At 42.9% G+C, this 27,495-nt stretch overlaps 1 protein-coding gene across 2 annotated transcripts in view; it reads right to left on the reverse strand.

Annotated features, from left to right (window-relative positions):
- Positions 1-27,495, reverse strand: part of DOCK1 (dedicator of cytokinesis 1) — a 365,804-nt gene that overhangs the window by 321,264 nt on the left and 17,045 nt on the right. The window lies entirely within an intron of this gene.

Consider the following 27,495-nt stretch of genomic DNA (forward strand, 5'->3'; position numbering starts at 1 on the left):
TATCACCACTTTTCATTTTTTAAAAATGATCACAAAGCAATTATGGATTGAATAAGCAGCATCTTCTCCCACATGTTCCTCCAAGAGAGGCTCATTCTATGGATTTGTCCTACCCTCTGAAACTTTGCAACGGAACACAGGATCATACAGAAAGAAGGAGTGCTAAATGTATAAACTGGTCCTGTGTTATTTATTTATTCATTATTTACATTTTTTAAAAAATGCATTTTACTTCTTTTACTTGCTCAAGGTGACAAAGACCAACAAAAATTAAAACCACCATACAAAATGGTATTACCGTATTTTTTGCTCTATAAGACTCACTTTTTCCCTCCTAAAAAGTAAGGGGAAATGTGTGTGCGTCTTATGGAGCGAATGCAGGCTGCGCAGCTATCCCAGAAGCCAGAGGAGCAAGAGGGATTGCTGCTTTCACTGCGCAGTGATCCCTCTTGCTGTTCTGGCTTCTGAGATTCAGAATATTTTTTCCTTGTTTTCCTCCTCCAAAAACTAGGTGCGTCTTGTGGTCTGGTGCGTCTTATAGAGCGAAAAATATGGTACATAGCATCGTAAGTTTCAATTGTCAACAAGCATTGAGCAAGGAGAAGAATGGAAGTATTTAAGAGCTGGTCGTCACAAGTACTCCAAAACAAGAACATCTGTCCTGTGCCTAATGTCTTTAATTAAATGACCGATCTGAAAGGAAGTTCCAGAAGCTCAACACCATAGAAGAGAAGGTTCTCTTCCACTAACCACAGCACTGATGGCAATGAGATGCAGGCCAGGGCTTCTGACAAACATTTTGAATATTATAATTACTTATACTTGTTTTATTGTGTATTTATCAATATTATACAACTCTTAAAGGCCAAGGCATTATAATTGTGATATTCTTATCTGCAAGTGTGATGTTCTATTGTCACATTTATTACTGTTATTTATTGTTTTGTAAACCGCTTTGGGATACAAAATGGTTGTAAGATTTGATATGTGCCCTAACAAGGGCGTGAATGGAGCAGACAGGGTTCAAAGAGAAGAAAATGGGAGTTTTTAAAAACCTAAAACAGTTTTCTTTTTGTCCACACACGCTTCCTCGGGAACAGGTGCAGTTGGTGTGTCAACCTAAGCTGTGCAAGAGCATTTCTCTATTGCTCATTTTATTGAAGAGATCTTACTAGGCAAGTTACAAGATTTCTAAATGTTGCTATTTTCCTTAAATAATCAATGATTGTTTTGCCATTTCTCTTTCCACCTTGTTATGCATTCTATAATCTGCTACTTTTTATTTGTACTCAATGGGCCATAAGTAAAATAATATTGGAGCATGCCTAGCCACAGCTATCACATCCTGACTGCTTAAGAGTAGAGCAGAATCCAGGAGCACTCTAAAGCTATGAATCTAATTAATTCAGAAGGAATGTAAGTCCATCCAAAAGAGGGTGCCACCTAATCGAAGGATCAGCAGCCCTGTTGACCAGAAACATTTCTGTCTTCTGTCTATTAAGTCTCAACCTGGTAGTTTACATTGAGATGTAAAATACTGACACATCAAGCATCAGTTCATACTGGCTTGCTACGCGAGACAGAACCAATAATAAACAGTTGTTCCACCCAATTAAACAGATTCAACTTTATTTATTAAATAGAATATCCAAAGAGAAATTAAAGAACAAACAAGATGCATGAGTCTGCTCTTCGAAAAGGAAATACCCAGTAGATTTAAAACCATATAATGGACAGCTTTTGACAGCATTCATCTTCATATCGTTAACAGTGTTTTGGGGGTTTATATATATATATAAAAAGCTACATCAGCATTTTCTTCTAGTCATTCTCTTTCGTTCTCTTATATTCTCACAGAATTTCATGAGAAGTGTGGCCTTGCCAACACAGCTCTAAATTAACATTTGAAATGGCACTATCTTTCTTTAAGAAAAAAGAAAATAACACCCACTCTTCTTGGGACATGTATAGGAGACACACAAATTGCTACAGATGCATTTTTCAACTGACTCACTTCCTTGTTTACACACACTTTACTGCAAATTTCAGAACACAGATATTTGCAAGAAACAGCCTAAAAGTTTGTGTGCTGGAGAAGAGAAGGGGGAAATAGGAGACATCAGCACTATATTAGAGGAGCTGGGAAACTGTGGGGTGGGAGATTTAAATGCTGCAATGGAACCATCATAAAAATAAAACTGCTAACTGATCTACCATGCAATTCTATACAAAAGTAGTAAGCCCCACTGGGACTTATTTCTATACTGTGTATAAAAGAGTTGCAGCCCCAATTTCCCATATACTTCAGCAATTCCTATTGTAAACCAAGAATCTTTAACCTATGACCCTCCAGATGTTGTTCAACTCCCATCAGCCTCAGCTAGAATGGCCAATGCTACAGGCTGATGGGAGCTGTAGTCCCGCATCATCAGGGGGACGGGGGACGGGTCACAGGTTAGCCACCACTGATACAAACCATGTAAACTTTGCACATAGTTTACATGTGCACATTGTACTTCCACTGCAATTAAAATCATTAGAAGTAATTTTTTTAGTATTAAAGACAATATATTTTTCTCCCATTGGAAATAAAGAAATCTAATATTAAAATACAGCATTCAAAGAAAAAAAAACATACTGTAATGGCTCTTCAGCAGTTATTCTTAAACACAAAAAATAAAAGTAAGTGTTCTGTCACTTCTGGAAGAAGAGAACAAGAGCACTAGATATAACCTAACCCAAGGTTTCCCATGGGACGCGGGTGGCGCTGTGGGTTAAACCACAGAGCCTAGGACTTGCCGATCAGAAGGTTGGCGGTTCGAATCCCCGCAACGGGGTGAGCTCCCATTGCTCGGTCCCTGCTCCTGCCAACCTAGCAATTCGAAAGCACGTCAAAGTGCAAGTAGATAAGGTAAGGTAAATGGCGTTTCCGTGTGCTGCTCTGATTCGCTAGAAGCAGCTTAGTCATGCTGGCCACATGACCCGGAAGCTGTACACCGGCTCCTTCGGCCAATAAAGCGAGATGAACACCGCAACCCCAGAGTCGGCCACGACTGGACCTAATGGTCAGGGGTCCCTTTACCTTTAAGGTTTCCCATACTTGGGTCTCCAGCAGTTTTTGGACTACAGCTTCTATCATCCCTAGATAGCTGGACCAGTGGTCAAGGATGATGGGAATTGTAGTCCAAAAGCTGCTGGAGATCCAAGTTTGGGAAACCCTGATCTAACAGTTAATAAATTATGTGCTTGGAGGCACAATACAGACCACCCTATGTCAAATTTATTTGACAAAGCACTTGAAAGGGGAGATTAATACAGCCTCTCTCTCCTGACTGCTTATTTTATTTATGTTTAAAAATTATAGACTGTTTTTCACTAGTTTTTTTAATGAAATGACAGGCAATCTGTGTTTAAAAAATAAATAAATTACCATACTTAAGACTACTGTATAAAAGTGACTTACAGGGCAATCCTAAACATGTCTACTCATCAGAACCAAGTCTCACTTTCAGTGGGTCTTTCTCCCAACAAAGCATGCCCAGGAATGTAGCTTTGGTTCTCTCTACTCTTAGCCATAGATACAACAATGAAGGACCAATGGAAGAGGGAATTCAGATGTATTTATAGTCCATACATAAACCTTGCTTCTGAGTCCACAGGTTTGGTACCACCAATTTATCCAAAAATAAACTCATGTGATATAAATATATGGAGTTGCCCACAAGCCTTTCATTTCCAAATCACAGCCCACTACTAAGCAACATATAATAAAGGCAGCAGAGCAGAAGCAAATTGCACTGGCCTGCAGAACAGCGCTACTCAAAGTGTTGGCCCGCAAACCAGCGCTAGCCAATGAGCTGCCAGTTCACAGCGACTCCACCACAACCCAGATTGGGTGGGATGCTTGAGGGACCAAACACGGTACCAGTCCCTGGCACATGGGGCAGGGGGAAGAATTGCCAGCCCACAACCTCAGATAATTTGAGAAGCACTGCTGCAGAGCGCAATACTAGCACTCCCAAGCCCACATATAACTGTCCCCGATTCTGATTCAACACTCAATCTACAAGACCATGAGAAAGAATGCTAGTAAGTTCATGGCAGTTTGATGCAGACACTCATTACAGCGCTTTGCTCTTCTGACAGACAACTCCTTAAATACAATAAACCAAACAGCAATCAGATCAGAGCTGTCAGTCACTTTCCGTGCTGAACTCTTGATAAATTAGGAACATTGATCTAAGGAACTCTGCAATGGGATTTTAATTAAAAGTCTTTTTTAAAGCCAACTTGTGAGAGATATGACTGGGAACATACAAAGCTCAGCAAAGTTTTCTTTTTTGTTTTTTACTTGAAGCAGTCCCAAAAGAGAGAATAAAGCAGAAAATCTAATTCTCTTTGGGAAGGGAAATTGCAACTGCAACTGCAACCATTTATAAGAGCAGTGCTGATTTACAATAAAGGTACAAACCCCATGTAATCTAAAGTACACTGTGAAGAAACACATGCAAAAGCCTACACCAAATACCACGGGAGGGGGGGGGGCTTGCACAGAAAGCTGTATCAGGAGGTGAGTCTGATTTGATATTTTTAATAATGATAATCATAAGGTTGTTTTACAGCAGTAATATTTGTTGAATTTCTTTTGAGTATTTTGTACCCCACTCCAGTCTCCAAAGAGGCTCCCAGATTGTGACGTGTTGGGGTTTTTTAAAAAAGAAAAACCAACAACATGGAAAACATTAAAAAACAAACAACAATAAATAAGAACAGCACAACTTTAGCATGTTCAATATTAAAAACAAGCAGAGATCAAGAACAAAGCAGGAGATATAAGAAGCCTAGGCAAATGAAAATGTCTTAAATAGACTCCAAAAAGATTTGGGGGGCAGCATCCTAGAGCCAGGTAGCCACAGTCTAAAAGATCCTATCTACTTATTACTAGTGACGTGCCTCACCTTAAAGGCAAGGAAATCCAGAGGAAGATCCTAACGTTCAGGCAGTTCCAACTGGAATTGGCAATTCTTCAGTTAAACTCCCATTTTTAACTTATCCTACAACCTTAGGAAGCACCAGAAATAGCCTCTGTGCCAGAGATGGAATGCTAACAAATAGTCCCTGAGGGACCCAACATAGGATAGCAAGCCTAAAGAGGACCCCCAAGTTGGTTGGTTTTTAAAATCACAATGTAGGAACTCTTTGGAGACTCATATGCCAGTGACAAAGGTGTCTTCTGGCACTTCACATTTCTTTAACTTGTTTATGAGTAAGTCATGTGAGACAATGTGATACTGGAATCTAGCTATGTCACAGCTGCAGTGTTTCTCTCCCCCCACCCACCCTTTCACTCAAGCATCTTATGTATACGTCAGAGCTTTCCAAACTGTGTGTCGTGACACATTAGTTTGTTGGCTGTAGTGTGTAGGTGATGTTAGGATATTTCCGTTCCACCTTAAAGGGAGCAGGCTTTGTGAGTAACAGAGTCTGCGCATGTCCTAGTCACAGGATGTTTATGTTCTTGCTGAGATTCCTTTCGTTTTCTCAGTTGGCCGAAGATGCTGACACAGAACGGTCACGTTTTCTTTTGTTCTGTTAAACGCTAATAAAGTCTGAAAATTATGCTCTTCTGCGGTGCAAGCTTTTGGCTGTGTTTCTGCTGATAAACAGTGTACACCCAGCCCTGGAATGTGGCTAGGAATTTCCAGAGGCTTCGTGTCGCTAACTGCTGGATCTGCCTGTCTACGGGAGGCCGATGGATCGTCCAGAACTCCGGCTTGGGGGCTCATGATGGACACTATCTCCCTGGCAGTTTCCCAACAACAAGGTTTCGGGCCCAGATTCACGGCACCTACAGGAGAGTAAAGCTGCAACAGACTGCGTTTAAGAGGTACGGTGGGAAAAGCGAAAGAAATGAGGGAGGCTTTTGGCTTTTCTGTTTACCTCTCCGGCAAGGCTTAATTGGCCTGGGAGCCAAGCCAGAAAGGCTTCGTGATTAATGAGCTGCCAAGATAAGGAGTCTTTCAAGTTAAAATAGACTCACGGCTACTGCCAAAAGCTGGAATGGAGTATTTCCACGCTTTTGAAGCTTCAGAGGCCACTCAGTGCCCTAAGTTGGATGGGCAGAATTATGAGATCTGGGCAAAATGGTGTGAGAGTTTGCTGCGTCAGTTTGGGGTGTGGCATGTTGTTTCTGAAGCCCCCCCAGTTCCTCTGACAGAGAGATGGAAAGGCCAGAATTCGAAAGCGATTGACATAATAGTCCTATCCGTATCTCTTGAGGAAATTAAGACGCTGGCTGGCAACACCACTGCACGTGCAATGTGGTCTGCTTTAAAAAAAGCTCATTTGCCAATAGTCCCAGCCCAGAGTTTGACTGCATCGGAGGTCCTAGCTGTTTCCCAGAATGTGAATGAATCCAGGGATGCTGAGGGCACCGGTTGCAAGCTGCAGGGGGAGCTGACCGTCACGTCATCCCAGGCAGCATTCCAGCCTCCAGGGGGAGCCAAGGAGTCGGCAGCTGAGAGCTCTGTTTCTCGTGAGAACCAAGGCCATCGCCTTTGCAGAGGCCGGAAAGGCAAAGGTAAACAGAGCCACAGGCAGACACCTGCAGATGGCCAGGAGCAGAGGGAGGGTGAAGAGCCCGCCGCGCCAGAGAAAAACAAATCGATGTTTGCTGGCACAGCTTCACCAAAGGCTGAAGGCACGTCTGCTGACCGGAAGCAGGGGGGCAAGCTGCAAAAGCCCACGCCAGTGGAAAGCAAGGTTTTGCTTGCTGGCACAGCTTCACCAAAGGCTAAAGGCACGTCTGCTGGCCAGGAGCAGCAGGGGGGCAAGCTGCAAAAGCCCACACCAGTGCAAAACAAGGGTTTGCTTGCTGTAAAGACTGCTCCAACAGCCAAAGGCGACTTTGTTGTGGATTCAGGCTGCACGCGCCACATCTCCAAGGACAGGCATCTCTTTATCTCCTTCAAGCCTCAGGAAGGTGAGATCCACCTGGCTGATGGAAGGACGTTGCAAATTGCTGGAGTAGGGACTGTGAAACTTGCAAGTCTGCACACAACCATCAGCGGTGTACTTTATGTTCCAGGAGCGGCGAGCAACTTGTTGAGCGTCCCACAGCTTACTGGGCGTGGTTTTCAGATTTCCTTCAAGAGGAGCGTCTGTGTCATCAGTAAAGGCAAAGAGGACTATTTGCATGCAAAGTTTATGGATGGTTTGTTCCATATAACTTATGATGACACTGTTGTTGTGTCTAATGCTGATTCTTGTTGTGTTGCACAAACTAACAAAGTTCTTCATGCAGGTTGCATTCATGATGCACATCGAAGATTTTGTCACCTCTCTTGGAAGGCACTGGCCAAGATGCCAGAAGTGGTTGAGGGTTTGAACATCAAACCCTGTAAATTTCACATGAAATGTGTATCTTGTGCAGAGAACAAGGTGAAGGTTGCTCCAAAGGGCAAGGAGTCTAGCAGGCAGGCTTCCAAGCCCTACCAGCTAGTGCATGCGGACCTGGTTGGTCCACTAGCGCCCTCTTTAGGAGGAGCAAGGTACTTCATGATTCTGATTGATTCCTTTTCCAGGTACATTCATGTGTATTTGCTCGAACAGAAATCGCAAGCGTTTCCAAAGTTTAAGGAATTCTGTGCTTGGTTGGAAAATGTGCACAGTAAACGTATTTCTTGTTTGTTTACTGATCGGGGCGGGGAGTTTACTTCTCAGCAGTTTGAAGCTTTCCTGACTGAGAAGGGAATCCAGCATGACATGTCAACGCCCAGATCGCCATGGATGAATGGGCTTGCGGAGAGAGCAAATCAAACATTGCTGCAAGGAATCAAAACCTTGTTGCATGATGCCAATCTCCCTGATAAGTTTTGGGGGGAAGCTCTGGGGAATTTGGTTTATACCGTTAATCGCAGATTGTCATCACCCATTGGTTGTACCCCCTATGAGAAGATGTTTGGTAAGAAACCCAACACCAAACACATGAGGATTTTTGGTTCTGACATGTGGGTACGCACACAACAAACCAACAAGCTTGGGAAGCGTGGGGCACATGGTTTGTTCATGGGGTACGAAAAAGGTGCATACAGGGTATGGATGACTGACTCTAAATCCATAAAGTTCACAAGGAGTGTTGAGTACAATCCTAAGTGGGGGGAAAATGTGGGAATTTTCCAGAGTTACCCAGAGGAGGATGAAGGTGATGTCAAGCAAGCAGCTAAAGCTGAGGAAGCTGCTGATGATGATGAGGATGATGATGATGATGATGATGATGATCAGAGTTCGGATTCCAGTTCAGTGGGCGGCGCTGCTGCTGCTGGTGTCAGTGACAGTGACGACACGGCAGACTACCAGAGCGCAAAAGCCTCAGTCAGACCATCTGATGCGTCTGACAATGAACTGGAAGAACCACTGTTCACCATTGGTCACTTTTCTCCTAAGAAAGAGGAGATGAGTCCAGAAGACTTGCGTCTAGTACGCAGATCTGAAAGGGCGACCAAAGGCAGACCTCCAAAGAGGTATGCTGATGAGTTTGCTAAGACAGCAACTGCTGTTCTTAGTAGCTCAGAGAAGGTGTGGGAACCTTCAAGCTTCAAAGAGGTTCAGGAGTTGACCTCTAAAGATGCTGAGCCTTGGCTTAATGCCATGAAGGCTGAAGTTGATTCCTTGAACAGGAACCAAACTTGGGAATTGGTACCGGTAGTCCCAGGAATGAGACTGGTTGGCAGCAAATGGGTCTTCAAGGCCAAGACAGACCAGAATGGCAAGGTAGTCAGACACAAAGCCAGATTGGTTGCCAGAGGTTTTTCACAGGTACCAGGACAGGATTACCACGAGACCTACTCCCCCACAGTCAAATATGAGAGCATTCGGCTGATGCTCAAGGTCGCTGCGGAGGAGAAACTGCATGTTTCCCACCACGACATTAATACAGCTTTTTTGTATGGGATTTTGAATGAACAGCTGTTCATGCTTCCACCTGATGGGATGGAGATACAGAAGGGTATGGTCTGTAAACTGCGGAAATCCTTATATGGTCTCAAGCAGAGTGCCAGGTGTTGGAACACAAAACTCACTGAGACATTGCTTTCTCTAGGTTTTCACCAGGGCAAAGCTGATCCATGTGTGTTTGTCAAGGAGGAGGGGCAAAACAAACTGTATTGTTTATGTTTTGTTGATGATCTTCTGATGTTTTGGAAGAATCAGGCTTTTTACCAAAGCACCCTAGCTCAACTGAAGGAGCACTTTGACATGAAGGATCTTGGTGAGGTATCCAACTATCTTTCTCTGCAGGTGGAGAGAGACCAAGCAGGTAATTTTCTGGTACACCAAACACAGAAAATTGCTGATGTGTTAACCAGGTTGAATTTGGTTGATGCAAACCCAGCAGACACACCGATGGTGACAGGTTACCAGGTAGACAGTACTGCTGAAGCGTTTTCTGACACAACGCTATACAGATGCATTCTAGGCAAGCTGAATTTCATTGCCAGATGTTCAAGACCTGACATTGCTGTAAGCTGTAATCTGCTTAGCAGACATGCCAACAATCCTACGGTTCAGGATTGGAAAGCTCTGAAGCGCATAGCCCGCTATTTGAAAGGGACTATGCACTACAGGCTGAGGTTCACCAGTCAGAAGACTGGAGGTCTTGAAATCTTTGCTGATGCAAGTTTTGGAAGTGACACCACGGATGGTACAAGCACTTCTGGTGTGTGCTACATGTACAACCACTGCCTGTTTGACTGGTTGTGCAAGAAGCAAACAACAGTGAGCCTAAGTTCCTGTGAAGCAGAACTCAATGCTCTGTCATTTTCACTCATGGATTGTGAATGGTTGATGCAACTGTTTAAGGACATCAGGGTGTCTGTGAAATGTCCTATACAAGTGTATCAAGACAATAGATCGTGTTTGGCTTTGCTGAACTCCGAGAGTTGCAAGCAGAGAACCAAGTACTTGCAGATTAAGCTACATCGTGCAAGAGAGTGTATTCAGAAAGGACTGATTCAGGTGTCCTACATGGCAGGAAATGAAATTCCTGCTGATCTGTTGTCTAAGGTTGTTAACAAAGAACAACATAAGGTTTATGTACAAAGGTTGCAATTGAGTGAACCACAGGTACAACAGGTTACACGGAAAGGGGGAGGATGTTAGGATATTTCCGTTCCACCTTAAAGGGAGCAGGCTTTGTGAGTAACAGAGTCTGCGCATGTCCTAGTCACAGGATGTTTATGTTCTTGCTGAGATTCCTTTCGTTTTCTCAGTTGGCCGAAGATGCTGACACAGAACGGTCACGTTTTCTTTTGTTCTGTTAAACGCTAATAAAGTCTGAAAATTATGCTCTTCTGCGGTGCAAGCTTTTGGCTGTGTTTCTGCTGATAAACAGTGTACACCCAGCCCTGGAATGTGGCTAGGAATTTCCAGAGGCTTCGTGTCGCTAACTGCTGGATCTGCCTGTCTACGGGAGGCCGATGGATCGTCCAGAACTCCGGCTTGGGGGCTCATGATGGACACTATCTCCCTGGCAGTTTCCCAACAGGTATGTCACACGAATGATCCCCACGCTCCTTCCGGAGCTGGAAAGGGGTTAGTTTAACCTCCGCTTTGCTAGTAAAACTGAATTACTGTGTCACAACATGATGCATGTCTAGGAAGTGTGTCACCAACATGAAAAGTCTGGAAAACTGTGGTATACACCTAGTTTTTTCTTCTTCTGTAGTCTATTGCAGTCATTCACGCCACAAATAATAAGACAGCAGTTCAAATGCATTTTCATTATGTGAAATGTGAAAGCAGCCAGACATATTTGCTCCATTAATACCTTTTCTGGTACTGGTATGGATGCTAGACTGAATGACGTATAGTTCTTCAGATTAAAGAGATAATGGTTAATGGGTGAACCAAGTATGAGACTAAGATCATTGTTTACACTATGCTACACTAGCTCTCTCAGGCTTATCAAGTTAACTGAACTCATTTGTCTTGTTAAATTGTCCCTTCCCTTTTGGAAATTACATGAGTTAACGTAAACATATCATACTCTGTCCACAAATGAAGACCAAGAGGAAATATAAGGCTTCAGAGTTTGTTTGTCCTAGACAAGAGACAATATTCTACCTGATATTCCAGCATTCACCCCTGAAGAATCAGAGCAGTACCCAAGATCTTAAGGAAATGAAAGCATTTCCAATATTTCTACTGGTAATAGTCATCCACATACAGGTTCTAAAACCACAGTGAACAACAGTTAACAAGCCTCTAGCTTTCTGCTGAAATTATAAAACAAAATGTTGTGTTCAAATCGCTCCTCACCATTTTTAGAAATCTTTTCACATGCCTGAATGTCATTCTGTGCTACAGAAGCTATGGGAATTGAGTATTTATCACATCACTCCAAGTTGTGCCTCCTCCAAGCTCATTATGCTTTCTTTGTGGTCCTGCTTATTTTAACAATCTAGTAGAGATAAGCCATGGGGCTTACAAATGAAATGAAAGAACAAGAAGCTTTCACACACAAACAGGCATCTCCCAATACATGAAAATTCAGCACAATATTGCCCCTGATTAAGAAGATACGATGTCACTGCAAACTTGTGGAGCAATTTACTGCATGCCGTACAGTGCGATGTCTTAAAACAAGCAGAGATTACATAGTAATTATTTCTTTAAAAGTTGAAAGGCGGATTATAAATCCATTAAATAACATGAACAAACAAAAAACAAGAATCCTCCTTATGAATCTTTAAAAGTTGAACTGATATCTTCAGTCTTTGTTTGGGGTGGTCTGAACACAACATAGAATTAGTTTATTTTCCAAAGAAAAGGACTCGTGTTTTTTTCAATAATCACATTAATCCAATACACACGCAGCACAGGACAGTAACCACAGCAAGATCTTATCTCTAGTACAGCATGTAATCAAATCCTGTTCCACACAATTTCATAAGGGAAGCAAAAAGAATGGCTACAAGCCTGAATGAATTTATAAAAAGGCCACCAACTTGCTTTATTCGGAGGGTGTCCTGTTCCACAGGTCCAAGACCAGTGGTGGGTGCACTGCCAAAGGAACTGTCCACAGAATGACATTCCGAACAACACAAACATAAGCAGCAAGCAGCCCAGCTCTTTCAGGCACAAACTTTAAAAACTGAATGGTGTTGACAACACAGCAGGTGCAAGACACAGGTGACAAGATCGGAACAAGAAATCAATACACCTTGCTAAAGGCTTATCTCAGCCACTCACTGCCAAATTGACACTCTAAATGGGTTTGCACTTGTGTGACCACTAGAATTGGATTCAACAGTAGTCAATGATGCCTGAAATCAGTGAAAGTGGATAGGTCAATGTCAAGCTAGATATGCTTTGAGTCATAGCCACCACAATAAAAGCATGAATGTAATATAGATATATATGAGAGAAACTGGGTTATTTGTAATTTTTGCTTTATACAGAACATCTAGTATGTTAGATAAGTTGTATATTCTTGCACCAGCTGAATTCGCATAATTTCTCTTCATGCCCACTGGTTTCTGCTTTCGAGACATCACCTGTACCGTGACAAATGGGTATAACAAATAATGCAAAAAATAATGGGTTTTAGGGGAATTGAAATGGGGTGCTTCCAAATTATGTTAAAAGCAGTCAGGCTCAAAAGGCCAGTACTAACAGATAAAAAAAATAAAAATATTGATGAAAACTAAGGAGTGGGGTGGTCTTCAGATGTCTTCAAATACCTGAAGGGCCACTGCACAAAAGAAGGAGCAGGCTTATTCTCTGTTGCTTGAGAGGGCAGAGCTGGAATGAATGGATGGAAATTGTAAAGAAGCAGATTTTGGCTAAAAGCTTCCTAAAGTACAAGGTGCCTGACAGCCAAACAGACAGTATTGGAAGATGTTGGGTTCTTCTTCCATGGAAGTAGAGCTTAGAAGATTCCTGCACTGAGCAAAAGGATGACCTAGATGAACTCCCAAGATCCCTGCAAACTCCAAAATTCTATACTTCTGCATGACATGCAAATTGTATATTATTGCATTTATATTCTACCATTCCTTCATGGAGCTCAAGATTGCGTACATGGTTCTCCCCATTCCGTCTTCCCAACAACCCTGTTAAGTAGGTTGGGCAGAGAGACAGCGACTGGCCCAAGGTCAGTGGGGTCAAGTGGGGATTTGAACCCAGGTCTCCCAGGTTTTGCTCTGGCACTTTTAACCAAAATTACCACTCTTACTCTATCATGTGGTCTGAGTAATTTACAGATTCCCCCCCCCCAATTCATACCATTCAGTCTTTAAGGACCCCTGTCTAAATAATTAAAGTGTAAATGGTGAATTTCAAATGAATTTCTAAATAATTAAAGTGTAAATGGTGAATTTCAAATTTTTGCAGAGACAGAAAATAAAACAAGAGAAAGGCCTATCCCCCCCCCTTCAAGCACACCTGCACACACATACAGCAGAATGTAATTGCTAAATACTATTAAATACTTCTAGGTTCTAAACAAATAGATGCTTCCTGTCCAAGAAAGTGCGTTGCATCCCTGGAATCAGTTACCATAAGTATGGTTGTGCTAGGTCCCAATAAGTTTATCTTTAGAAAACAGAAAGTGTCCAGTGCACCAAGTCTCCTGCTGTACAACCATTTCTTCACCCCAACCACTGCTGAAGACAGGGTTTTGTCATGAGCTCATATTATCTCTAGCACTGTGGTAGTGAACTCAACGAGCTAAGCTATATTATTGACTATTGCCCACCAACAGTTCACCACAGTCAAAGTTGTACCGTACCAAAGTACAATACCCACTTACCTAAACCTCAGTCTCAGCAAAACATTCAGTACCAAACAGAACTTATGCAACAAAGCAAAATAGAAGTCTCTGAAAAGTAAAAAATAAAAAAAATAAAAATGCACTTCTCCTATGTGTGAACATCTCTTCTATACTGACAAGTTCAACCCAGGGTCTTGTTTTGTGAAGGAGAAGAAGAAAGGAGGGTGTTCTAACTTTTATCTATCCTTAAAGTTCCCCAAGACCTGGAGGCTTGTAACAACCACTGCGGAGCAAAAGTCTGCTCCAGCAATTCCCCCAGGCTCTCCCTTTCATTTAAGCCAATTGTCAGAGAGAAACTTTCTGCAAACAGCTGCAGTTTCTGCCACCAACATTTTCTCAGCCAGCTGCAGAATAAGGAATTATATTGCTCGCTTGCGAGATAGCATTTAACCCCTAGAAATGTATATAGACGTTTGAACAACAGATGTTGTCATTAAAGGAGAGGGGAAAACCAAGGTGGGATTTTTCTCCCTGCAAAAACAAAACAAAAAAGTGGAAAATTGTTCACTCAAAATCAATAAGAAGTCACATGACTCAGCCTGCTTTCTCAACAGCAAAAGAATTGGCTTGGCTTGGCAACTAGCTCTAACAAAGAGCTACTGTACGCCTTAATCAGAGCTTCAGAGCACAGTTGCTCTATAGCAACCAGCTCTTTTCACATCCAGTGTGTTATCCATTTAAAGGGACTTCTTTTGCCATAGATACAATTCCCATTTTGGAGGAAACTGACAAGGAAGTCATGATTGATGGTTGACCACTCACTGAATACATCTTTCATGATCTTCCTTCTCCATAAAGCAAATACACACCCAGCCAACCTTCTGCACTTTGCAGCCCTACTGGTTTCAAATGCAGAAAGTTGAACACATAATCAAATACTGGCAGTGCTTAATTTCACAGGATCTTACTCACAGTAGCTAAAATATGCAATGAAGCACAGTTAACTAAAACCATTTTGGAAGAAATCTTCCCCAGCCCCATTTTCCAATGTGAGGATACTCTGAATTGATGGAGTAAAAAAAGAAAAACAGTAAACGCCTGAGCTAAAATGGGTCACATCAGCAGCATCACTCGCCACAATAAAAATTCATAGTGAAAAATTAAGAGGCAATTCCACAAATGCACATTTGGGCTACCAGGCAGCCATGGGTCTGGGGGAAAAATGAAGACTACTAATTGGGCAGGGATATGGTCTGCGCTATTTATTTTATTTTAACTTATTTTATTGCATTTATATACTATATTCCATCATGAAACTCAAGGCAGCAGGCATGTGGTTCCCAGGCAGTTACCTGTCTAGGAACTGAAAATATCTAAGACCTGCTTCGATTTAGCAAGGTGGCTGCTGGAGGTGCCTCCACATAATACCCTAGGGTGCTCTACGTAGTACTTTTTATGTAAGCAGAGATGCTGCAGATACATTTGAGTGCTCTGTACTACTATCAAGGAGACAGGAAAGGAGACTATCATTTCATTTGCTTTTTTTTCCCCTTCTTCAGTAGTTAAATAAATAAGCAATTGGTGAAAATGCATTCCCACTACAAAAAAAGCATCGGTCTTTGCTTTCACTTTTCCAACTTTTCCTTCCACCAAACATTTGCTGTCAGCTGTGAGAAGACTGCAAAAGAGCATTTCCCTAACATCTGTACTGCAGGCTGATCACCCAAAGGTACCACACAAGCAGTGAGGCCTGAGAACTGGTTCCCTTTCTAAAAGCGTTTCCCAAGACCATCTGCAACTCCACTGTGTAGTAATATTTTGTAAGTTTTGCGTACACAGCAACCAGCTTGTGCTTTAGGTGCAAGCATTCACCTAGTTAAAAACAAACTGTACGATACTTCATCTTCAAGCACAAGACAAAATGAAAATTTCAGTATCAAGAGACTGTGTATCTCTCAGCACACCGAATATCAGCTGCTAGGAATCCCGAGTAGGAAAAGGCTATTGCACCCAAGCCCCACTTAAGAGCGGCATCTGGTTAGCCATAGGGGATGAAGAATGCTAGCCTAAATAAGCCTTTGGCATAATCCAGCAGGGCTCCACTAGCTTGTGCTAGAAGCTCCAGTTGGCTGTGGGTGAGGGAATTCAAGCAGTTGGGGAAGATTGCCTATCCCCTCTCTGGCGAGTTGCACAGAAATGCATCTGGCCATAAACCCAAAGTATCTCAATGGAACTTTTCCAAGGGCCACTAATACTGTAGAAAGCTTTGGAGAAAACTACATTTCCAGTGGGTACTTCCATCCTGGTCTGGTGCACTGCTAAGCAGCATGTTAGATGGGAGAGGTGAAGGAAAGAGATTTTCCATTTCTCTCTTTGCAGCATGACAGTACCAAGGAAGTGGACTGCTGATAGAACCCAGTTAACTGGGGTGGGGAAGAAGGACCATAGTGTGTCCAAAAGGATGCCCAGTAACATTTTTCTGAGTCAGGCTGACACACGTTGGGAAGGGGTGGGGACTACTGGCAATTGTGTAAAATGGTCCACACAGTGCTTTGGAGTTGTGCTCTGCTGCCAAAGAAACTAAAGAGCTGAATCTAGCATTTCTCTTCTTCCACTCCAATAACAAACAGACCTGGAGATTTGCCTAAGTCAGCTTGAGCTATCTGCTCAGCAAGCACTTTGCTCCTGTCGTTCCATACAGCTTATTGCAGGTTTAGATTACGTGCAATTGAGGTGATATTTAAAGAATATTTCCCTTCAGATAATATTGAGCTTGTCTCTTTGCGGCCCTCTCATTTCCTGGACTCCACGCTGTTCTAACACCTGCTGACTTTGCCTGCTGGCCAGAAAGTTCCAGAATGGAGCAAATATTCGGGCAGTCTCAGCTGAGGATATTCCAGTCGCACCTGTACGACATGCCCTGTTCTCTATGCTAGTGAAGAACCAGGGAGACTTCAGCCTTGAAGGATTCACTTCTTTTTAGCAGAACCTGAAGTCTGCCAACCAGAGCCAGGTGCAACACTGCAGTTTTATCTACTGCTTTCTGTGCCACATACCCAAACGAGCTGCATAAACAAGTACAAATCTACATCTCATTTACCTGAGATCAGGGAAACAAAACAGAAACAATAAATTATTTCCCATAAAAGGAGTCGGGGGTTGTTGCTGCTGCTCTTAGACAACTGGAATTGGAAGCCCCTTGTCAACTTACTGCACATCATATATTGATCTACTAGCAGATCCAAGCCTAACTTCTGCCTGCCCCTCTGCTAGCAGAACTGCTCATCATTCACTTCCTTGCTTGGAGTAAGCAGCAGTTGCCAGCAAGCAAGCTGGCAGACAGTAGCATTTGATCCTCCCTCCAATACTTGTCAACTCCAGCGTTAGAGCTGGGATGGTTGGGGAAAGGGGGGGAGAGAGATGCTGTAGGCACAGCATAGGTGTGCCCTAGGCATTTAACAACAAAGGATGCTGCCAGAAGAGAACTTACTAGCTTAGGGAAGCACACAGCGATGCTCTCAAAGCCCTTTCTAGTCAGAAAGGGTTGAGGAAAGCACTGTCATTTCCAAAAGTGCACTACAACAGAGCCATGGCTGTAAGCAGGGGCGGGAGAGAATCTCTTTACAAGGCCCCAGTATGCTCTCAGTAACTTGGTAAGGAACAGATTAACATCCACAGAAGTACTGGGTAAAATTAGTGCACTTACAGCATATAGATTCCACTGCCTTTTATTGCAATAAAATGACCGGGTGAGAATTTGCTTTTGGTAACGAGGTCCCTTTTGTAAAATTGCTTTTGCTATTTATCTGGCTATGTGTGAATATTGTAAAACACAAATACCCTCTCCACCACTCCAAACCGCCATGCTAGCTGCATATATAAGCTAATTGCCAAATGGATCCTAAAACCTAGGTTATGGTCGCCACAACCGACTGACTGGTCGCCTTTCTTTCTTTTTTGGCAGTGCAATTTATTATTATTTATTATTATTATTATTATCATCATCATCATCATCAATTTCATTTCTATGCTGCCTTATATGTTAAAAGAAAAAAATCTTAAAGTGGTTTACAACACACTAAAACATCAAATAAAACAATCTAGAATAGCATCAAGACATCTCTACAGATTGGCTGGCCAGCGGGCACGCAATAGATGGCGGGGCACTGGGGGTGGGGGGAACGTGAAGCAGCACAAAACTCTGTTGCGCACCAGACAAATGGTGGAGACGTCAGTCGCCTAACATGGCAACAAGACATCTTCAGTTGGCCTCAACTGGATCCACACCAGTCACAAAATGTACCCGGCACCTGGGGAATGTCTAACACTGCATGCTAGGGATGGGGAAGAACATTGAATACACTTAAAGAAGAAAGGTAGATACTTCCAATAAAAATGTGAAGAAGCAGTTGCAAATGATGCCCCCCCCCAAGCAGTAATGATTCTACATATACCTGGGGGGTGGGGGGAGAGTTCCCATGAGTATATATAACCTATGTACTATACTTGTTTGATACACTTCATGCACCTAATTTGTGAAGAGCCACTGAATTCATTCTTCATCTTCAGTTCACAGTCTTCCAAGACTATTAATGAAGCCAGAGGCGAAGGCAAAACAGACGTTACGCTGTTGATAATGCAAGGCTTCTGTATTCTGAAATGCACTTTGCTTTTCAGTGCATATATATCAGCATGTTTGTGTGCTAGAGTGATTAATGTTAAATCGCCATTTAACATGAAGGTCTCTCACCTTCCTTCTAGTGCTCAATTGCCTCTGGTTTCACACAAGTATTTAAGAGTTAGAAAAATAAAAGAGTCTGGAGAAAGAAAACGTTGTGGCTATTCAGCAACCATGGAGGCTAAGACCTAGTTCCTATACTGTTTTAGCAGCAGGTACAGCGAAGTGGATTAAGGAATGTAATGTGTAGAACTTCGAAATAGTTTTAAATGTGTTTGCAATATAGGTATGGGGGGAAAGGCACTACCAAATGACCTAGATTCCCCCACTAGGTGTGCACCTACACTGGGAATCTTGCAGCTTCAACCCACACAATGTGGCACGCTGTTGGTTTAGGTGTATGATTTTCACTTAGGAAACAAGCTCCAAATCCTGGAGCCCTGCTCAAGAGTTTGAGATCACTGTTTCTTTATCTCCATGCAAAGCAGTGGGAGAGGACCACTGCCTTTATGCCTAGGGTCTTCCAGGAAGCATCTGCTTGCTGATTAAGTGGACCTCTGGTCTGATTCAGGACAGCTTCGTTTATTTAAGTGGTCACCTGTCTACAGAAACAGGAAGCTTACTTGATTGAAAGGCTACAGTATACTGCAAATAGAAACTGCACAGGAAGTCGTATATCTAGTACTGCATATGAAGACTAGCTCATACCCTTCCACCCCACAAAGCAGCAAAGCATTCAATTAGGAAATGTCTGAAACAACTCCAGGGTGGAAATTACTCAGTACTTCTAATAGTAGAGGGGAGGGGAAATGCTTCTCCCCTTTTGTAGTTCTTCATCCCTGCACCACCTGTGACACAAAGCCTCTTTAAATCAAGCTTTGCCCAACTCCCTTGAAAACACCTGAAGTTTATGTAGGCTCTGGAAGAAAATTTGGTCCACACCATGAGCAAGGTGGGGCAACATCATTGGAGATGCTTTTGACTTTCAAGGGGCCAGATAGTGAAGTTCATGGAGTCTGACCAAACCTACCAGCCTGAGGCTTCCAAGCCCAATTTATAGATTTCTTCCAATAAGGAACCAAACATTCTTAGCTTACGTATCAAAATGTAGCTACAGATTGTGGGCATACAGGTAGCATAATTCAAAACCCTGTTAAACTGAAGCGCTTAGATTTAAATAGCATTAAATAGGCTTAAAATCTAAGCACCCTGGCTTCACTGGGTTGTAGGACACGCTCACTTTATGCAAACATTACGCACTCAGCATTTGCATCATTGATTTCAATACCTTCAAACCGCATGAAGTCAATGGAACTAAATTGGCCTCATTCCAACTTAATTAAGCTGCAGATTGAATGTCTCAATGATTGTGGCATAATAATTTTTCATTATCTACATTACAGTCGCACTCTGAAATCTTCGTGTAAACCTTCAAGAAAATTCCTACCTCACGAAGAAAATTCCTACCTCACGAAGAAGTGTAGTAAACAGAATGACATCAAAAGAAGCACTCCGGACATCAGTGGTGCTTTCATTAAGGCAAGTGCAATGAGTAATGGCCTGTTAGCCTAAGAGATTTTTTTACAACTTCAAATTGAAATGCTAAATCACCATCAAAACGAAAGAAACGAGAAGTCCACAGACGTGCCAAAACGGAAAACCTTAATGCCTTTCCCCCCCCAAATCAGTTCTCCATCTTTCCCTCCCTTTGATGAGTGCTATTCAAAGAAAACAGAATCATGTCTAAGACAGTATAAACTTTTTTTCTTTTCTTTTCCCTTCACTCCTTTCAAATCTTGCAGGCATTTGGCAGAGCAAAAATTCAGTCGCTTGATCTGAAGAACTGGAAACTATCCTTAGCGACCATCTGACTCACAGTTCTCTTTGCATCTGTATTTTAAAGAATAATAATTAAAGTAATATTGAGTTGGCCCTTCAGAGACTGCTTATCTCCCTTGTTAACCTGCTGGCCTAGGGGATTACTAGGGTAGCTTTTGGCTTGCCCCAGCTTTGCCACTGGAATGAAACCTTATCCAAAAAAGGATGTCCCCAAAACTAACCGCTGCAACAACATATGCAGAGAAGTTGAGGGGTGTGGCTGGGGCACCAAGACACCATTCTGCCAGCTCCAATCTGTACCCACAAGTGAACATGCACTTCTTCTGTAAATTGACAGAAAAGCTCTCCACAGCAATGAGGGGGAGAATATAATGGTTATTTCTACTCCTAAAGGCTTACAAACCTATATGTGCTCTTGCTGTTATAACAGGAATTCCCTCCCTCACCCCCCCTCACACACACACAGCAAAATAATTACTCAAGGAAGCAATTAAAACAAAAAAGGTCCATCCAGGCAGAGGAGCAGCATGGACCTCAGAAAGCATGGCTGGGTGGCTAGTTCCAGCTGAAGGCTGGAAGCTGGGTATTACTCAAACAATTATTTCAGGCTATTTTGCAGGGTGAAACAAATGTCAACCTGAATTGTTATCCCCTCCCAAAAGCAAGAAGAGGAAGAACAGTGGCTGAACTTACACAAGCATTTCCTACAATTTAACCCCAACTCCCCAACACTCTATTACAGTCCTGTTCTCCTTTCTGGTTATTGAGATTTTTGCAACAGAATCAAGTACAGGGACTATGAATTCATCATAGAATTGTAGAGTTGGAAGGGATTCCAAGGGTCCTCTAAGTCCAACCCCCTGAAATGGGAGTAGAAATTCAAACCCCCGATTCAACTTCAACTCTAAAAAGGCAGAAAGCTCCTGAGTATGAAACCACCAACTACTTTGATTTTCTTATAGAAAAGGCAGGACACAAACGTGATTTTGAAAGTACCATATAAATATGGCAAAGTAGGAGAACCAAGTGCAACGACCCTAGCCCTGTTCCTCATATATAGGGAATAATATTTTACTTGAGTTGAGCAAGAGACAGCCAGCCAGCCACACTGTTTTACCTTAAAAGGCATAGCGAAATAAACGTGCATAGCCAGAAACACACAACTGACCCAACCACAGAGGACACCTCATATTTTTGCCACCTGCTCCACAAATGCCTCTATTTCTAAATTCCTATATTCCATTTTTAAAAATCCCAAAGTACCTGAATGCTTTCTAGAATGCCCCAGCACTATGCTGATCATGTTCCCCTACAACACAAGGACACAAGCTGGTGCCTGTGAGCTGGAACCAGGAATTAATCATCTCAGTGCTGCCACACCGCCAGCCATCACTACTGGCACAGCTTGCCTGTCCTTTGGCCAAGGACAGTTGCATGACACTGGTAGAGACAATAAGGCCAGGCATGCATGCGCAAGGGTGACCATGTATCATCCCACTGTACATGATACCCCAAACTCCCCTGTAAACTTGGTGCACATGACTTTTCTGGAAGAGGAGGTTTAAGTCTCATTAGCTGTCTATCATTGCCCGTATTAATGAATGTGCCAGATCAAGGCTACAAAAGCCAACCTGGGTTGTAAATGAGTCTCGTGAAGAACTATACAAACAGATGAGAGGATCTCTCACACATGCCTACTTTTGTAACCAGAGCTAGTTATCACCCGGTTGATGGAATGTTTGGCTGGAAACCTTAGAAATCACTGGGTGGCCTTGGGCTTTTTGTTATCTCAGTTCCCCATACGTCAAACCAGAATTTTAATGAATCCACAGTGAAATAAAGACACTAAAAAGCCTTTAGTGTAGCTGTATCAACCTTAAAGCAACTGTGTGCAGGGGGTGAAATGGAGATGTTGTTGCCTGCCATCACAAAGGACAGGGCGGGGGAACAGATTGAATTTTCCCTTAAAGGTCATACAATTGATCACCTGTAATTTACAGGCACTTAAATACAGTGATACAAGCAAGCAGAAATTCTTGAAAAATCCAAGCTATACTCCCCTCTGAAGTAATGGCAATTTCCACAACTAAGAAGATATGAACCAAACACCATCCTAAATTACCAGCTGGCAAATAAGAGGACATGCAGTGTAATTGCTTGTGGTTTATGAAGCCAAGCGGTGATGGAATGTTGACCCGGTATGTCAAAAATTATGCAGTAAACACAAACCTATTCAAAATTTTAATCGCCAGGATACCACTGCCTCTTCATAAATCAAGTAGCAAAGCTAAGTAAGTAAACAGCCAGCTCAAACAGAGACTGCACAAGCAGGCAAAAAACTAACAACCGTTCTGTTCATTTACATTCTGTTCACATTAATGGGAAAGGCATCAATATAACCCAAGGAATCAGTGTAGCTCCCTTAAGCCTGACACAGTGATACCACTGGCTTTTTAAAAGGGAATTGCAGCTATACCACACTGAACCCCTCTCTGACTAGTACAGAAAACTATCAAAGCATTCTAATGTAAGGTAACTTGACCAAGATATGCTGCCTAATATAGCAGATGGGAGCATATCACAGCACTTCACAAGGGACAATTTAGGAGTCAGTTAACAGGAGACTTGCCGGCTATCAAGAGTGTTAGGAGCCACAGAGCGCACAGAGGCAACAAGAACTCTTCTCCTATGCAACACTTCTCCCAGTTCAAGTGGACAGGTGAGTGGTGAATAAAGACAAAATTCTATGAATGTTTAGATCAAAATAATGTGTTGGCCTTCATGTGCCACAAGACTTTTTTATTTCTGCTACAGCAGATTAACAGGATAGCCATCCCTCTGAAAACTTTACTAGCAATTTTCCCCTTGCCTTACTAAAACATTGAATGAATTCTATATTCAAAATAAGTCTTTTTCCCCTTCAAAGAGAGTATGCAGCTTGCAAAAAAATATATGCTTATTCTCACAGCAAATTTACACCTCGCATGGAGCAAAGCCTAGTCAAGCGCACCGCAGAATAAAGGTGGTAAAGTTCTGAGATAGCAGAACTGTCTGCATCACTGCGACTAGGATGGGCGCTTGTCCTAGGGGAAGCTGCACGTGAAGCAGTTTACTGCCCATGCATCAGGGTGCAAAAGCAGATGTGGCAATATCACACGTGTGCATTCCGCAGCACAGGACAGCAACTACATTTTATCTTACTAAAGTGCGGTAGGGCTGTTTAACTCATTTCACAAACACTGAACATTCATTTCTATCTAGGAGGCATTTGAAAGCCACAGTCTTCCGTAATGCACTGTCTATTTTAAGTTCTAAACACTTGAGCATCAGCTCCTCCCATTTGGTCCACTGTTTTAGCCACATTTCCTGTTTCAAAGTCTATTGGAGGAGTAGTTTGCATATTTCTAGTCCTTCCTATTTTAGCTGATTTCTGATGTTTTCTTCTCTTACCTTCTCCTTCTCAAGGTGATATAAACAAGGCTTTCAAAAATGAACCTCCTGATTCAACAACCACTAGGATACAGGTGAGGTACAAGCAAACATGTAACCACTAGGATACAGGAATACAACCACTGCTACCACCCATGGAAGGATTGTGACAGGTCATGGGATCATGCATTAGCATGTCCAGTAACCACATGCCTTGCCATCCGCATACATTTAGTGCACACGAGAAGGGATTCTACACACATACCAATAGCTATACGCAGAGATGCTACACATGATGAAGCATCCTGGTGAAATCAGTTGATGCAATTGCTAGGCACAGTGCTTGCTGACTGCCACAACCCTCTTCATGTGTCCCTTTGATGCATGGGAGAGGAACAATTTAATGGATTTCTGTTTGGCTGTCTGTACTTAGTTGAGGACGTGGGTGACTTTTAAGTACATCACAGTATCCAGTGCAGATAAAGATATGCAGGGCTGTGACATAGGAATGACTTGCCAAAAACGTTTCTCTGAAATGCAAAGCAAACTGGCAAAGAGCCATAGCTCACTGGTAGAACATCTGCTTTGCATGCAGAAGGTTCCATGTTTGATGTGTTGCATCTCCCAGTACACTAGAAATGTCCCCACTTGATCCCCTAAAGCAGTGTTTCCCAACCAGTGTTCCGCGGCACACTAGTGTGCCGCGAGATGTTGCCTGGTGTGCCGCGAGATGTTGCCTGGAGGGAGGCGGGCGAGTCCAAAAAAGGTTGGGAAACACTGACTTAAGTTTCTCTTTCAAAAAGGAAACGTGGGTTAAAGCGGCGCCGCCGCCTCCCACTCACTTTCCTGCTCTGGCTTCCCCAACAGTTTTCCGAGTTGCGTCACTGGATCCAGCCCCCTTTTCCACAGGTGACACGGGGCTGGAGGGAGGGAAAGAGGGCTTTACGTCACGCACAAAGGCAGCCTCCTAGAAGCGCTCTGGGCCGGCGCCGTTTCGCCGAAGGCGCCGGAGGACCCCCACCCTCAGCTCCTTCAGAAAGGAAGCCCCGCCCCTCGGCTCCCTACGCCGCCAGGCAGCTCAGCTGACTGACGAGGACGTTCTGCGGCGGCGGCCGCCGCACAACCACCGCAGTTGCTGGCAGTGTCCGCAGCGCAATAAGTAACAGCGCCTGGTGCTGCCAACTCTTTCTCTCTCTCTCCCGCCCCCCCCCGCCCCCAAGCTCTCGCGCGCCCCGCGTCAACATCGCCGTGCGCAGCTTCCCAAGCTTGAGGCCAGCCGCTGCACGCACGCACCGGCTTGTCATCGGCTCCGGTTGTTGCCTTTCTCCGCCGAGGTCGGTGGACCCCGAGCCTAGGCTTCCTTCCCGCACCCCACTTTCCGAAGACCGCACACCAGTTGGGCCAGTACATATTCCCCTCCCATGACTGGAGCGGAATAGCCCTTTCTCTTCTTCCCCAACCCTTGTCGTTGGAGGAGTCCCTCAGTCCCTCGCTTTGCTGCCTCCTCCCCGCCCACCCCCAAAGCTTGGAGGTTCCCCGGCAAGGGGGAGGAAAAAAAATTGAAAGTTACACTTTCGTGCGTCCCTCCCGGCGTGACACTGCGCGCTGACGTCACGGGGCTGTAATGGTGGTGTGCCTCGAGATTTTTTTCATCAAACAAGTGTGCCTTTGCCCAAAAAAGGTTGGGAAACACTGCCCTAGAGAGCCACTGCCAGCCGGTGTAGAGAATACTGAGCTATATGGACTCAGTATCAGGCAGCTTCCTATGTTCCTAAGCGTAAAGGTCAAGGGACCCCTGACTATTAGGTCCAGTCGTGGCCGACTCTGGGGTTGCGGAGCTCATCTCGCTTTATTGGCCAAGGGAGCTGGCGTACAGCTTCCAGGTCATGTGGCCAGCATGACTAAGCCACTTCTGGTGAACCAGAGCAGCGCATGGAAATGCCATTTACCTTTCCGCCAGAGTGGTACCTATTTATCTACTTGCACTTTGACCTGCTTTCGAACTTCTAGGTTGGCAGGAGCTGGGACCGAGCAATGGGAGCTCACCCCATCACGGGGATTCGAACCGCCAACCTTCTGATCGGTAAGTCCTAGGCTCTGTGGTTTAACCCACAGCATGGCTTTTAATTCATACAACTCATAAATATTCAAAATTTGTAAAACAGTATAGTTCAATACATGATCTATTACATCCTATATAAATGCTTGATTTCAAGTCAAACATTCCCCTTTTTTACTATTATGCGTAGAAGCAGGAAATAATTCATTGTGTTTAATAAAAGCTATAAATTGAGTTTTAAGAGCTAAATTCTTGTGCTAATTCAATTCAAATTTCATTCAAAAGCAAGTTTAAGTGACAATAAAACAAATTTTAAAAATTAAAGATCTGATTAAAACTTGTGGGATTTTTAATCATCAATTTGTATTCACCTGCTTAGCGCTATTTGAAGGAAAGAATGCTGCAATTTGTCTCAGAGAAGAATTCAAACCAATGCTAATTAACATTAAAATTTTATATCCTAGCTTATGCAAATATCAAAACATTTTTATTCTTGGCATATATCCTGTTCGAGTGAGACAAACTGCATGGAGAAAAAGATGTCCCAGCTGTAACGATCAGAGTTCAAACAAACCACAATAACTGAGTGGTCCATAAAAATATTAGCAATGTATACTCACTCTGGAGGATCTGAAAGAACGAATGAATTCTCCAGCATTCAGTATGTACACTGGGATTCCATCAGTGTTTAGTATGGAAAGTGCTTGCTAGTCACAAAGACCCGACCTTTAATTCAAGAAAGTCATTGCAATTAAGCTAACTATATAATTTCTGCCTGGCATAGTTACTGACCCTCTTTCAAGTCACATCAAATTTGAAAATGTATCAATAATTGCATTTCAAATCAGATCAATAATGTTACTTGAACGCATTGTTTTCTCTGTCAAAAACTCATGCTCGGAATTGTTTATAGTTTAATGACAAATAAAAAGTTCCTACTGAACAACATTTTTCTCTATTGCTCCACTGTAACCTTTCCCCCATGTATTAGTGTTACCATATTCAGTTTTAATGTAAAAAGTTATATATTGTGGCCTTTTTGAAAAACAATACACAAGGCTCTCATACAGAATCTCTGCTTGCATGCTAAACACAACATTGCTTAACTTTTTCCACAAGAATATATAGCAAATCCAGGAACTTTAACCAGAAGTAAATCCAAAAATATTCACCAGTCATTGTGTTAATTGCCATTTACTATGTTTCCATGCTTTCCCAGATTCGGCAGCATATCAAAGAAAAGACAGAGCAAATCTATCACTTCAGTATGTTTCTAAAGCTATCAATGAAAATGGAAGGAATACTATAAAAACATACAGAATTATATGAAGAATTAAAAGCTTAGAGATACATTTGAAGTTGATAGGCCAACAACAACAAAACCAACCACTGATGCAAAAATCCCTGCACTCATTATACATGCTGTGTTATTTACATTTCATGACAAACTCAATGAAATGCACTATATCCACAAGAACAAAACAGCCCCGTTTGGATTGAAAGTAAATAGATGGTGAAATTATAGTAGAGTTGTTCTTGGCACAATTCCAATAGCAACTGGAGTCATTATCCACATGCTCGTAATTGGTGACAATGGAAGAAACATTTCCTCCATCCAACACATAGCAATAAGGAAATCTTCCAAAGGCAAAAAGAACATTGTACAGATTGCTCCTCCCTAAACAATCACCTTAAAATGTCCAATTACTCATTGTTACT

This window comes from Podarcis liolepis (genome assembly GCF_965112155.1).
Source record: "Podarcis liolepis genome assembly, chromosome: 5".
NCBI classification, from domain to species: domain Eukaryota; kingdom Metazoa; phylum Chordata; class Lepidosauria; order Squamata; family Lacertidae; genus Podarcis; species Podarcis liolepis.